This window comes from Hyaena hyaena, unplaced genomic scaffold, assembly GCF_003009895.1.
Source record: "Hyaena hyaena isolate Hyena2069 unplaced genomic scaffold, ASM300989v1 scaffold_794, whole genome shotgun sequence".
Taxonomy (NCBI): Eukaryota; Metazoa; Chordata; class Mammalia; order Carnivora; family Hyaenidae; genus Hyaena; species Hyaena hyaena.
This window is the reverse complement of record NW_024081427.1, coordinates 638,599-653,951: the sequence shown is the minus strand read 5'-3', so window position 1 is coordinate 653,951 and position 15,353 is coordinate 638,599. Positions and strand designations below refer to the sequence as shown.

The 15,353-nt window shown below is 38.0% G+C and overlaps 1 long non-coding RNA gene across 1 annotated transcript in view; it reads left to right on the top strand.

Moving 5' to 3' along the window:
• The first annotated feature begins 223 nt into the window (after window positions 1-223).
• The window catches only part of LOC120221640, a 76,913-nt gene continuing 61,783 nt past the window's right edge, over window positions 224-15,353 (top strand). The window contains exons 1-2 of the long non-coding RNA XR_005525852.1: window positions 224-580; window positions 3,310-3,495. This is a non-coding gene — a long non-coding RNA (uncharacterized LOC120221640). The remainder of the gene's footprint in view (window positions 581-3,309; window positions 3,496-15,353) is intronic.

Here is a 15,353-nt window from a genome sequence, read left to right as displayed (position 1 = left end):
CGCCGCCTCCGGGAGCCCGAGAACCCGCCCCGCGCGCCGCCGCGCCGCCCCGGCGTTTCTACGGCAACGCGGCGCGTCCCCGCGCTCCGGGCCCGAGTCGGCGCGAGCGCGGCCAGGGCAAGCCGGGGGGCCCCGGCGCCCGCGCCGAGACCCGCCCGCGCGTCCGCCCCGCGCGTCCCTTCCCGCCGCCTGCGGTTGGCACCGCGCCTGGGCCGGGGCCCGCTGCCGGGCCTTTCATCCTGGGGGAGAGCCGCGCGCACCGAACACCGCCTCCAGTCAGTCCCTCCAGCCTGGACTGCGAGCCAAGGAGGCAAAAGCCAATCAGCCAGTAACCGGGAGGGAAACGCAGAACTGAAGGCCAATGGGGTCCAGCTTCTGCTGACGCGCCATTTAGCTTTAGAGCTGATGCTCAACGCGTCCGCGTCCCTGTGTTGAATCTGAAAATGTGGCCCGTTGGAAGATGCCTTTGGTAGGAGCGCTGCTTACCGTCTCATCCCTAACTTTTCATTTATTCAGCAACTATTTGTTGAGTTCCTATTTTCTGGAAAAGATTGTGTTAGACACTGGGACTAATACAAAGGTAAGAAGAAAGGACCCCCATCCTGAGGGACCTTAGATTTAGATGAGGTGACAGCTGCTTAAACTGTTGAACAGTATACCCGGAGATACATAACAAACAGGGGACTTTTCTTTTGCCTTTGAACACCCATGTTCTTTGGGTCTTTTGGCCTTCCTTTGTGCTGCTCTTTCAAGGAAATACAGGACTAAATTCAAGCTTTCTCTCTCTCTCTCTCTCTCTCTCTCTCTCTCAACTCTCACACTTCTGTCTTCCCAACAGCACCTTAGGGCCCTCTTTGTTGGTAGTGTATTTTCTCGATTTTGCACAGTCTCCTCCAGGCTAGACTGAGCTCTTGGAGGTAGAGGAAGTGTCATTTGGGTCTTGTATTCCTCACTCAGTGACTTAGGCTGATAAGTTTGTTTTGAACAAATGGATGTCCCCAGTCCTCTGTTACTTCTCTTATGTAACCCCCCTTATTCTCTTATGTTACAATGTATTCCCCTCCCCTCTCCCTTGTATTCATTCACCCAGTTACCTATCCAGTGCCTATGGTATTCCAGATAGTATGCCAGACTGAGCGTGGAGTGGTAAACTAAACTCAGAATAGTCTTCGCTCTTATAGAGCTCACAGTGTCCTCAGAGGGACAGACACTAATCAAATACTTGTAAAATTGCAACTGAGGGATGTGCCACGGTATCTATCTTTGCTATATAACAAATCATGGCAGAACCTAGTGGCTTATGATAGTCCCTTCGCTAACTCAGGATTCTGAAGGGGCTGGGTGGTTCTTTTACTTTGGTCTATGGGCTCTTGTATATCTTTCTGGTCACCTGTGGGTTTGCTGGTGGCTGGATGAGCTAGGATGGCCTCTCTCACAAGTCTGGGGGTGGGAAGGCTCTCAGCAGGGGCAACGGAGGCAACATGTTAGTGCCTCCTTTGGCATTATAACACAGGGACTAAGGAAAAGTACATGGTGCAAGATGGCATATACTTAATACAGAGGTTTGGTTTGAACCAGTTGGGCAAAGTACTTCATTGAGAAAGTGACATTTGAACTGAGATGCAAAGATTGGGGAGGGGTTAACTAGGTGAAGAAAGAGGGAAAACTAGTCCAAAGAGAACAGGATAGGCAGATCCCCTCCCTCCCAACTCCATCCCCAGTCCCATTCCCATCCACCCTGACTTCCATGTCTCGGAAAATGGAACTGCCCTCCAGCCGATTATTCAAGTCAAAAACCTTGGTGATATCCTGTCTTTTCTCCAGGCACACTGACAATTTCCATCTGTTCTACTGCCAAACCATCTCCTGAATCATTCCTTTTTTATTTTTTCTGCATCACCATAATCCAAGCTACTATCCTCATTTCCCTTTACTGCAAACCCTCCTGGTCGGTCTGCACATCCACAGGTACACATTGCAATACAAAAAAAAAAAATATATATATATATATATATAGACCAGATCATGCCAACCTTTCAAAGCCTTCACTGAGTCATCTGAATGCTTATGTCTCCCCAAAATATGTTGAAATCCTAACCTCTAGGGTGATGGTTTTAGGAGATGGGGCTTTAGGGGGAGGGCTTTATTAGTGCTCTTTTTTTAAAGTTTATTTATTTATATATATATATAGAGAGAGAGAGAGAGGATCCCAAGAAGGCTCTGCACTGTCAGCACGGCCCAATGTGAGGGTTGAACTCATGAACCGTGAGGTTATGACCTGAGCCAAAATTAAGAGTCTGGCACTTAACCCACTGAGCCACCCAGATGTCCCACCCCTTTTGGTGCTCTTAATAAAACAGATTTCAGAGAGCGCCATGGCTCCTTCTGCTTGTTGCGCTGAGAAGATGGTCATCAATGAGGGAGAGGACTGTGAGAAGTTAATTTCTGTTTTTTATAAGCCACCCAGTTTAAGTGTTTGTTTTTATTTTTGCTATAGCAGTTTAAATGGACTAAGACAGACTTCCAGTATGCTTAAAATCAAAATTTAAATCCTTACTCTGGCTATGAAGGCTGTACCTCATTCTTGCCTACCCGTCTACTTTCACTGCCCCTACTCTGTTATAGCTATAGTATTCCCAGCATATATCAAGCTCATTTTAGAATCGATTTTCGTGTTTGTTATTTTCTCTGCCTGGAACACTCTTCCCTCAGGTTTTCACATAGCTGGCCCCTTCTTATCACATAGAATTCTGCTTTAAAGGTGCCTACAGAAAGAGGTTTTCTCTGAACACCTAATCATTATCCTATCACTCTGTTTTGTTCCCTTTGAAGCACATGTCACTCTCTGAAATTAACCTGTTTGTTTATATGCTATTTCTGTCTCCCATGATTGGAATATGTTCTGCACACACGTAGGCACAGTTCACATTATATTCTCGGCACCACCAAAGTCCTTGATTCATAGTAGGAACTCAGTAATTAAGGGAATTTATCAATTAAAAGTGAACGAGTGAAAACCCCATGACAGAAAGAGCAAGGTGTGTTTGAGGAAATGGAAGAAAATCAAGGCGGCTGGAGTCGAGGCGGTGGGCATCATGATAGGTGATGCAGTTGGAGTGGCAGGGAGGGGGTCCAGTCACGTAGGCAGCTTAGCCATGGTAAGAAATTTGTTCCTTACGTTGGAGTTCTTCTGAGAGACAGAAGCAGTAGTATGTGTGTATGTGTATATATACTGTAGTATATGTGTGTGTTTTTATGTATCTATCTCTCCGTCTATCTCGCCATCCATACATATGGTCTTTTTTAAAGAACTGGCTCATGTGAAAATGGAAGCTATATCCCAGGATATGCAGTCAGCAAGCTGGAGGCGCAGGAGCCCTGATGGCATGAATTCCAGACCAAACGCTGGCCGACTCAAGACTCAAGAAGAGCTGATATTTCTGGCTGAATCTGAAGGTTGGGGGAAGAAAGCAATATTCCAGTTTAAGCAGTCAGGTAGGAAGCTTTCCTTCTCCCTCAGATTTTTTTTCCTAGTCAGGTATTTTTTTAATTTAAATTTTAGTTAACATACAGTCCAATATTGGTTTCAGGAGGAGAGTTCATTGATTCATCACTTACTTATTACACCCAGTGCTCATCACAACAAGTGCCGTCCTTAATGCCCATCACCCATCTAATCCATCTCTCTCTAGTCAGGTCTTAAATTGATTGGATGAGGCTTACCTATAGGGAGGACAATCTGTTTTACTCTGTCTAAGAGTTCAAATGTCAGTCTCATTCCAAAACATCCTCACAACCACACCCAGAAAAAATGTTTGGCCAAAAGTTTGGGCATCCTGTGGCCCAGTCAAGTTGATACAAATTAAGGATCACTGTCCTTATCTTAGTATTTATATGTTACAGCAACAATTATCTCATTCATCATGTAACTTTTAAACCTTTGAGCAAATGCCTCATGTATCATTTTTGAACAAAATGTATATTGAATTGTACTCTTTCAGCCTCCACCTAACATATGGAATGAATCTGTTCTAGAAAGCCTTCTCCTGAGCTTTGGGCTCTTCTTTGGTTTTACTCTTTTATTAACAGACATTTCAAGACATTGAAATGAAATCCTTTGTCTTCTCTTTCCCACTCTGTTTCCATTGTTCTAGGCTCTCTCTCACACACACCACGTACATTATGATTTTTTTTGCAATGTTCTTAAACAAATGTAAGCATTAAATAAATTACTTTAAGTAGTCAATGAATGCCATTTCATATTTGAAATAAGGAGAGTGTACGTCAATGATTAGTCATTCATGGTTGTAGCATTCCAAAATCTCTGGGTATTACTGTTCCAGGATACCAGCTGTATAACTTGACTTTTTCAGTGACTTTTCTTAAATTACTACATATTTATTTATTGTGAAAAGAGCACAATTTTATTTTGCATAGCATTGAATGAATTCTAATGTATTTAGGATGGGTTGAGAAAGGTCCAGTGGAGGCAAAGAGTTACATTAACTTCATTCACCATTTATTCAGCATTATTTACTGAGAATTCGTTATGTACCAGGTGCTGGATTTACCATTCCTTTTTTTTTTTTTTTTTAATGTGTATTCATTTTTGAGAGACAGAGACAGAGCACAAGCAGGGGGAAGGGCAGAGAGAGAGGGAGACACAGAATCTGAAGCAAGCTCCAGGCTCTGAGCTGTCAGCACAGACCCCAATGTGGGGGTTGAACTCATAGTGAGATCATGAACTGAGCTAAGGTCGGATGCTTAACCAACTGAGCCGCCCAGGCGCCCCTGGATTTACCATTTTTTAACCCGAATGCCCTGTGTGAGGTGGAAGGAGCTAGCTATACATGTAACTGGATCAGTTTTTGAGTGTTTTTCCAATGGCATTTCTTTGAAACTTTAGAGGTGATGATGTAGTTTAAATTAGATTATTTCATTTAAATCATATGTTATTAGTTTCTTAAACCTTAGCTTTCTCCCCCGCCCCCCACCTTTGTTCTATTTTAGAAATGAAAATGTTAAGTGGACAACTATGATATATTGTATTTATTTGCCATTGTTTATGCCTATACAACATGACTTCCGATGTAGCTGTTACATGTTAGATAGCTTAAGCAAATTGTTTTAATATTGATACACAGATACAAAACCTCTCTCTAGCAAATAGTTTCGTTTGGTTTTGTTTTTTTACTCTTTGAAGATTCAATATTTGAGGGGATATAGGGACTCCCTCTAGTGGTAAATTTAGTACCTAAAATTATTCGGTCAAGAACTAGAACCAAGGCTTTAGGATTAAACTGCCCCAGGAGTTTACCTATCACTGGCTTTCATTGTGTATTATGGAGGGAGTGTCATAAAGTGATGAAGCACTTGGACTTTGGTGGGTTTTGAGGTCTCACACCCAGATTTAAAGCTTGGCTTTATCACTCTCTTGAGGGTTGGTGTGCATCAGAGTCACCTGGAGGGCACGTTAAGGCACAGCTTTCTAGGCCCCAACCCGAGTTTCTGATTCGGGGTCTGCAGTGAGAGCCAAGAATATATATTTATAACAAATTGTCAGGTGATACTGATGCTGCTGATCCAGGGACTGCAGCCGGGGCCCAAGGGTGCAAGAGCGCCTGGCTCCAGGGGTCCCAAACAGACCAGGTTCAGCCACTCTGCTGACATCATCCAGAGGCAGAGAGACGAGAAGTGGTGAGACAAGAAAGGAATTTATTGCAGTGAGGACTACGCCGGGAAAACAGCGGACTGATATCCCAAAGACTGTCTCCAAAGTGCTGAAAATACTGCTAGGTTTATAGAAGGAGAATGTGGGACAAAGTTGGTGGGTACATGTAGGTGGGCAATACAGGTCAGGCCAGTCATTGTCTCTGGGTCAGTCATGAGGGTCTTGCTGGCGTCCGGGCAGTTGTCATTGCTTAAGGGGGCAGGTTCAGTTCCCATCATGGATGCTTTAGCTCTTTTTGCTTGAGTTAAAAGTTAAGTTCAAAAGAACTTAATCAATTAGAAAGTACAGACTAAGGTAAAAGTGGAGGTAAAGTCCTCTTTCAAAACCTCACTTTGAGACACAGGATCCTTGACTCCTAGAGTGATGGAACTAAGTAAGCCTTCTGTTCCTCAGGATTTAGCCACAGGGTTGTTGTGAGAATTAAATGGAGTAGTAGATGTTAATTAAGGGCTTAGCATGATTCCTGACATAGTGGGTGCTCCATAAAGGTTAGCTGCTGTTAATAGCACAGATCTGCTGTGTTTTCTAATTTGGAAAATTCAAAAAATAAGGTAAAGTTTTTTAATAATATTGTTGAACTAATATAGTCAGCTAAGTTATATCAGTAATTTTACTTATGGTTAAGGTCTTCATGCTTGATTTTTGTGCTTTGTGCTATTAATATATCTATAGCATCTCCCCCATCATTAATATATTAATCTTTTTCATATTACTTTGAAAAATGAAAACAAAACAAAATGAAAGCTACACACTGAAGGGGAGTATGTCCAATAAACACAGGAGCCATCTGAAAGAGCTCCCGATGGCCAAAGCTGGAAAATTTTGAGCAATAAAATATAGTAGTATGGATTATAACCCAAGGTGAAAAATAGATATCCTTGAGTCCATGCTGAGATCAATGATTAAATGAATGAAGGATTGAAGAAATAAGTAAATGGAGAAGAGACAAATCTTCCATTCAGAAGAATACCAAATAATTTATGTAGATTCCCTGCCCTCAGAGGTGAAGCCTAACTCAGTCCTTAACTGTGGGAAGCACATAGTGACTTCTTCCTTCTTTCCTTCTATTTCTTCCTTCCTTCCTTCCTTCCTTCGTTCCTTCGTTCCTTCCTTCCTTCCTTCCTTCCTTCCTTCCTTCCTTCCTTCCTTCCTTCCTTTCTCTCTCTCTCTCTCTTTCTTTCTTTCTTTTCTTTCTTTACATAGTGACTTCTTTCTAAAAAAGGGGGAAAAGTAACTTTACTGTTGAGAAACATGACAGACATCACCTTAGGTGACTAACGTCAATGTCAACATTGGTAAGTTATGTTACAAGTATGTACCTTTTATGTGATATCATGAAGATGGTATCTTATACTTGGGGTCTTTCTCCTCAAAACCTATAATTGCAGGGTAATCATGAGAAACATATCAGATAAATCCAAGTACAGTGGCATTTTACAAAATATCTGACCAGTACTCCTCAAAACTGTCAAGGTCATAAAAAGTGAGAGAATCCAGGGGCGCCTGGGTGGCTCAGTCGGTTAAGTGGTTAAGCGTCCATTGGACTTCAGCTCAGGTCATGATCTCGTGAGTTTGAGCCCTGCATCAGGCTCTCTGCTGTCAGCATGGAGCCCACTTCAGATCCTCCATCCTCCATTCTCTCTGCCCCTTTCCCACTTGCACTCTTGCTCTTTCTCTCAAAAATAAATTAAAAAAATTAGAAAGTCTGAAAAACTGTCATAGCCAGGAGGAGCTTAAGGCAACTTAACAGCTAAATATAATGTGGTATCCTGGATGGGATCCTGAAACAGGAAGTGGACATTAGGTAAAAGGTAAAAGCTAAGGAACTCTGAATAAAATACAGAAAAAAATAAAGCAAAAATATTTGACTTTTAGACAAAAAAAGAATACATGTTCATTATTAGAAGGTCTATCAAAATTTGAGAAGTATAATAAAAATGCCAATGCTATAGATAAAATGTTACTTTAATATTAGGTAAACATTTTTCTAGATCTATCTTTTTCTAGATTGATCTATGTATCTGATAGGTAGGGGTAGAGCATATATATATACATATGTAAATATATAAATATATAGTAGACTTGAAGACAATCTTATAAGAATATGATTTTCATGTGTGTTTTAAATATTTTTTAGACATTAATTAATTTTTTTACATTGTGAAATATAGCAAACATACGGAAAGTAATTAACAAGCCCATATGTATTCATTGGACAGATTTTGCCATATTGGTTCAAATTTTTTTAATAAGCAAAAATTCTAGGTAAGTTAAAGTCCTACCCTTTCATCTTGTTCCCTCTCTCCTTTTCTGTCATGATAATCACTGTCTTCAAGCATATTCTTTTCATGCCTGTTTATGTACTTTTACCTTATTTGTATGTGTTCATTAATGATGTAGTATTTTTTCTGTTTTTAAACATTATGTCATTGGTATAATATTTACCTAACTTTTTGAAATTTACGTTATAACACATTATTATGTTTTAGAGGTTTATCTATATTGTTACATTGTGTGCTGTGTAGATAAAGTACAGTGTTTGTATTCTTCTGGTAAATACTGGTTGTTGCCAATTTTTTGTCTTACAGAATAGGTTGCATTGTATATGCACTTTATTTTCTCTAGAGTCTCTATATAGAGATGGCTTGTCTTTTCATGTTGTTTGTAATAACTTCCGCAGAACAAAAGTTTTTCATGTTAGGCCTTTAATGTAGTTGAAATCTATTTTTGTATATATTAGAAAGTAAGGATCTAATTTTATTTTTTCCATATAGATAATCACTTGTACCAAATTAATTTATTGAATTATTCATCCCTTCCCTCCATCCCAACTGATTTTTATTACTACTGTCACATGCTACTTTCCCATACATAGTTTGTCCTTTTATAGGCATTCTGTTCATTGGTCTGTTTGTTTATAGCTGGGCCAATGCTAAACCATTTTAATTGGGAATATTTGAATGGATCAAATTATTTGAAACCAAGAGAAACTTGCTTGTAGACCTGTAAAAAAAATCAAGTTGGCCTTTATATGATAAAATATTTTTAATGGATGTGACTACAGTTTATTTTTCTAATCCTTTTTTAGACAGCTTTATTGAGATAATTTATATACCTTATAATTCACCTATTTAAAGTGTGCAATTCAATCATTTTTAGCATATGCACAGATTTGTGCACTGATGACCACAATCAATTCTAGAGCAGTTTCATGACCTCAAAAAGAAACTCATAATTAGCAGTCACTCTTCGTTTCTTCTCAAACCCTAGGCAATCTACCGTCTGTCTCTATACACTTGCCTCTTCTTGATGTGTCTTATAAATGAAAACATACAATATGTGGTCTTTTGTTATTGAACTTTCACTTAGCATAATGTTTCCAGGGTTTATTCAGGTTATAAACTGTACTAGTATTTTACTCTTTTTATTGTTGAGTAATAGTCCATTGTATGAATATACCAATTTGATTTACCCATTCATCAATTGATAGATGTTTGAGTTAGTTCCACTTTTTAGCTGTTATGAATAATGCTGCTGTAAACATTTCTGTACAAGTTTTTGTGTGGACACGCGTTTGCATTTCTCTTGAGTATGTATACCTAGGAGTTAATTACTGGATCATATGGTAACATTATGTTTAACTTTTTGAAGAACTACCAGACTGTTGTGCAAAGTGGCAGCACCATTTTACACTCCCACTAAGCATGTATGATAGCTCTGATTACTCCACATCCTTTGCAACATTTGTTATTTTCTGACTTTATTGATTTTAGCCATCCTAGTGGGAAAAAATGATATGAAATAGTGGTTTTGATTTCCATTTGTCTGATAGCTAATAATAAGCATCTTTTCATGGTCTTATTGGCCATTTGTCTTTTTTTCAAATTTTTAAATTGAAGTATAATTAACATAAAGTGTTGTATTTATTTCAGATATACAATATAATGATTCAACAATTCTATACATTACTCAGTGCTCATCACAAGAAATGTACTCTTAATTGCTGTGGGGAACTAGGTTCTACTTACATAACTGGGTTAGAAAAAAGCTCAGGGTGGAATCCACCACCATGGGGTGAAAGCACCCGTGGTTAGAGATATTGTAATGTAATGATGAGTAACTTGTTGTATCACCTGCAAGAAGTTACTTTCCATCTGGTGCCATTGTACTTTGATCACAAACTCCACTTGCCCCCCAGGCCCTTTGCTTCTTAAACATACAGATTAATGATTACTGTCTGATTGCTTTCTCCGTGTTCACATGTGTAAGATCTTGTTTTCTTCACGTTCAACACGTGTAAGATCTTCTTTTCTTTATGTTCACAACGTGGGTAGTTTCTTGTGAGCTCAATAATACGGAGACAAAACCCTTGCTTGAGGCTCTTATCGCCTCCAAGGCATTAGCCTCTCTCATATTCAATTCTGCATCTGCTCTCTTGATGGACAAGGGAGAACTCCAGACTCACAGTCTGCTATAAATTTCCTTTATCTACTTCTCCCATCTGCCCACCCACCTACTCCTGGCAACCACCAGGTGGTTCTCTGTATTTGAGTCTTGTTTATTTCTTTGTCTCCTTTTAGATTGTTCATTTGTTTTGTTTCCTAAATTCCACATATGAGTGAAATCATATGGTATTTGTCTTTGTCTGACTTATTTCACTTAGCATTATACCCTCTAGGTCCATCCATGTTGTTAGAAATGGCAAGATTCCAATTTTTTTTTTTTATGGCTGAGTGTTATTCAATTATATATACATACATATATATATCACATATATTCTGTTATATATATATGTATGTATATATATATATATCACATCTTTATCCATTTATTTATGAATGGACACTTGGGTTGCTTCCATATATTGACTGTTTTAAATACTCTGCAATAACATAGGGGTGGGTATATTTTTTGAATTAATGTTTTCATTTTTAGGGGGATAGATACCCAGCAGTAGAATTACTGGATCATATGGTAATTCTATTTTTAATTTTGGGTGGTAATGTCTATACTGTTTTCCACAGTGTGGCTGTACTTTGCATTTCCACCAATAGTGCACTAGGGTGCCTTTTTCTCCACATCCTCGCCAACACTTGTTATGTCTTATTTTTTTTGATACTAACCATTTGACAGGTGTAAGGTGATATCTCATTGTGGTTTTGATTTTTATTTCTCTGATGATTAGTGATGTTGAACATTTTTCATGTATTGTATGTCTTCTTTGGGAAAATGTCTATTTAGGTCCTCTGCCCATTTTTTAAAAAAATTTTTTTAAAGAGAGAGAGACCACACAAATGGGGCAGAGGGAAGGAGACAGGAAAAACTTAAGCAGGCTCTATGCTTAGCACATTATCTCATGTGGGACTCAATCCCATGATCCTGGGATCATGACCTGAGCTGAAACCAAAAGTCAACCGACTGAACCACTCAGGCACCCCCCTCTGACCATTTTAAATGGGATTATTTGTGTTTTTTTGTTTGTTTTGTTTTGTTTCTTGGCATTGAGTTATATAAATTCTTTATATATTTTGGATATTAACCCCTTATTGGATATTTTATAGGCCATTTGTATATCTTCTTTGGAGAAATATCTATGTAGATCCTTTGCCTATTTTTTAAATTGGTAATTTGTCCTTATATTATTGGGTTATGAAAGTTCTTTACGTATTCTAGATATAAGTCCTTTATCAGATACATGATTTACAAATATTTAATATTTTCTCCCATTATATGGATTCTATTTCACTTCCTTGATAGTATATCTTGAAGTACGTAAGGTTTTAATTATGATGAAACCCAGTTTATCTAAGTTTTCTTTTGTTGTCTGTGCTTTTCAAACAAAGGGAGCTTTTTTTAACCTGAGGTCATAAAGAATCACTCCTATATTTTCTTCTAAGGATTTTATAGTTTTGGTACCTAAATTTATGTCTATGGTCATAACATAACATAACATAACATAACATAACATTACATAACATTTAAAAAAATATTTATTTATTTTTATTTATTTTTTAATGTTTTTATTTATTTCTAGGAGAGAGAGAGAGACAGCGTGAGCAGGGGAGGGTCAGAGAGAGAGGGAGTCACAGACTCTGAAATAGGCTCCAGGCTCTGAGCTGGCAGTCAGCACAGAGCCCGATGCGGGGCTCGAACCCATGAACCGCGAGATCATTACTTAAGTGAAAGTCGGACGCTCAACCGACTAAGCCACCCAGGCGCCCCTATTTATTTATTTTTAAAGTTTATTTATCTCTTTTGAGAGACACACAGACAGCATAAGTAAGGGAAGGCAGAGAGAAGGAGAGAGAGAGAATGCCAAGCAAGTTCCACACTGTCAGTGCAGAGCCTCATGCAGGGCTTGAACCCACAAAACTGCAAGATCATGACCTGAGTGAAAACCAAGAGTCAGACGCTTAACCAACTGAGCCACCTAGATTCCCCTATTTACTTTTGAGAGAGAGGGAGAGAGGGAGAGAGGGAGGGGGAGAGAGAGAGAGAGAGAGAGAGAGAGAGAGAGATTGAGAACAGTGAGGAGCAGAGAGAGATGGGAGAGAAAATCCCAAGCAGGCTCCACGCTCTCAGCACAGAGCCTGATGTGGAGGTGGAACCCATGAACAGTGAGATCATGACCTGAACAGAAATCAGATGTTCAACCAACTGAGCCACTCAGGCCCCCTAAGAATTGAAATTTTTATATTTTGTAAACATGTAGTTTAATTTCAGATTCTGTAGTAAACTCTCTGCTATGAAAAATAAAGAAATTAGCATCTTTATACATTCTGTCACTTCCGTTTTCCTCACATTTGGTTTTTATTAATAATACTATTATTTTATATTATCAATGTTACAATTTGTTTGAAGTTATAACCCATATAGTGGTTTAGTCTTGGTTGTACATTTATATTGACTCATTGCTCCCTATCAGTCCACTTCCTCTAAGTTGTTGATTTTATAAGCTCAAAGTTTTATGTCATATTCTGATATCAGTATTTTAATGTCTGTGGGACCAGTAGTTATATTCCTTCTTTCATTTCTTTCATTTATGAGATTTATAATTTGTGCCTTCTCTTTTTTTTTTTTTTTCCTTGATTAGTCTGGCTAGAGGTTTATCAATTTGAATGATCTTTTCAGAGAACTGGCTTTTGGTCCCATTTTTTTTCCTTCCCTCTCCTTTTCTTTTTTTCCCTTTCCTACTTGTTATAGGGTTAATTTGCTATTCTTTTTTTAAAAAAAAGTATATTTATTTATTTTGACAGATAGAGTGTGTGTGCATGAGCAGGGAGGGTCAGACAGAGAGGCAGAGAGAATTCCAAGCAGCCTCCATGCTGTCAGTGCAGAGCCCAACACAGGGCTTAATCTCATGAACAATGAGGTCATGACCTGAGCCAAAATCAAGAGTTGGACGCTTACCTGACTGAGCCACCCAGCCATCCCTCCTTTTCTTTTTCTTTCTCTCTCTCTCTTTCTTTCTTTCACTTTATTTCTTTGTTTTGTTTTGTTTTTTTAAAGATTTTCTTCTTAAGCAATCTCTACATCCAACATTGGGCTTGAACTCACAATCCTGAGATCAAGAGTCATGTGCTGTACCAACTGAGCCCGCCAGGCACCCCTTTTTTCCTAGTTTCTTAAGATAGAAGCTGGATCATGGTATTTAGACCTTTCTTCTTTTCTAATATATGAATTTAATGCTGTGTAAATGCTATGCACTTTTCTCCAAGCACTGCTTTTGCTGTATCCATAAATTTTAATATGTTGTGTTTTTTCTTTTCATTCAACTAAAAATATTTTCTAATTTCCCTTTCAATCCCTCTTTGACTGATGGGTCATTTGGAGGTGTGTCACTTAATTTTGAAATTTTCAAATTTTACAGATCTATTTCTGTTATTGATTTTTAGTTTAATTCTGTTATGATCAGAGAATATACTCTTATGATTTCAGTTCCTTCAAATTTGTTGAAGGATTTTTTTAAAGTAATGTCTGTGCCCACATGGGGCTTGAATTCATGACTCCAAGATTAAGAGTCACAATGTCTACCGATGGAGCCAACCAAGCACCTCCTGAAAGATTTTTTTAATGGCTCAGAATATTGTCTATTTTGGTGAGTGTTTCATGTGGTTTATTTTTATTTTATTTTATTTTTCAAATTTTTATTTAAATTTATTAAAATATAGTGTAATATTGTTTTCCGGACTATAATTTAGTGATTCATCACTTACATATAATACATATAATGTCTTGTTTCATATACTTTTGAAAAAAATTTGTACCCTGCTGTCAGGTCGAATATTCTACTTATGTTAATTAGGTCAAGTGATTGATAGCATTGTATTATAGATTTTCTATGACCTTACTGAATTTCTTTCTACTTGCTCTGCCCTTTATTGAAATAAGAATGTTGAAGTCTCCAACTGTAATTACAGATTTGTCTGTTTCTCCTTTCATTTCCATCAGCTTTTGTCCATTTGTTTTGCAAATGTGTTGTTTGGTTCATATATATTTAGATTATGCATCATATTGATATATCTTCTTGATGACCCTTTAATGATTGTATGATATTGCTCTTTATCCCTAGAAAGATGTGGAATACACACACACACACATACACATACATACATACAATGGAATATTACTTGGTGATCAAAAAGAATGAAATCTTGCCAGTTGCAACAACATGGTTGAAACTAGAATATATTATGGAAAGCAAAATAAATCAGTCAGAGATAAGCAATTATCATATGATTTCACTCATCTGTGGAATTTAAGAAATAAAACAGATGAACACAGGGGAAGTAAGTAAAAAGAAGATAAAAACAGAGAGGGAAACAAACCATAAGAGACTTTTAAATACAGAAACAAAACTGAGGGGTGCTGGCATGGTGTTGTGTGAGCTAAATGGGTGATGGGCATTAAGGGGGGGCACTTGGGATGAACACTGGGTATTATATGTAAATGATGAACCATTAAATTTTACATCTGAAACTAATATTACACTCTGTGTTAACTAACTGGAATTTTAATTAAACTAGAAAAGAATGCCAAAGTTTGTTATGTATATTTTTACCACAATTTAAAAATATTAAAAATGTAATATATCAAAAACCATTGGAATTACATACTTTAGGTGGGTGAATTGTATCCCAACAAAAATGTTAAAAATTATTCAAAGCATTTAGGAATTTTGCTATAAAATAGTTCACATTTGGTGCTAAACATTGAAACCTTTTGTGAACTGAGACATTGCTCTTCCTGTCTAATGGACAACTAGTCAATTCCTTTCACATCACATTAGGTGGGTATATTAGGCACAATAGAAACACAAATGTCCCTATGTTTGAAATACATCAGAGGTTCATTATCCAAAAGAAATGGAAGGGAACAGGGGTTCCTGGCTTGCTGGCTCAGTTGATAGAAAATGCAACTTTTGATCTCAGGGTTGTGAGTTCGAGCCTCACATTGGGTGTGGAGATTACTTAAAAATAAAATCTTAAAAAAAAAAAAAAAAGAAATAGAAGGGAACAAATAAGTAGGACCTGGCAGAGACAGACTCTCACCTAGAGATTGACAGCATTGCCAGAAGGAAGTTACAAATTATCTAGTAGGAAAGAAAACCTGGCTTGGCTGT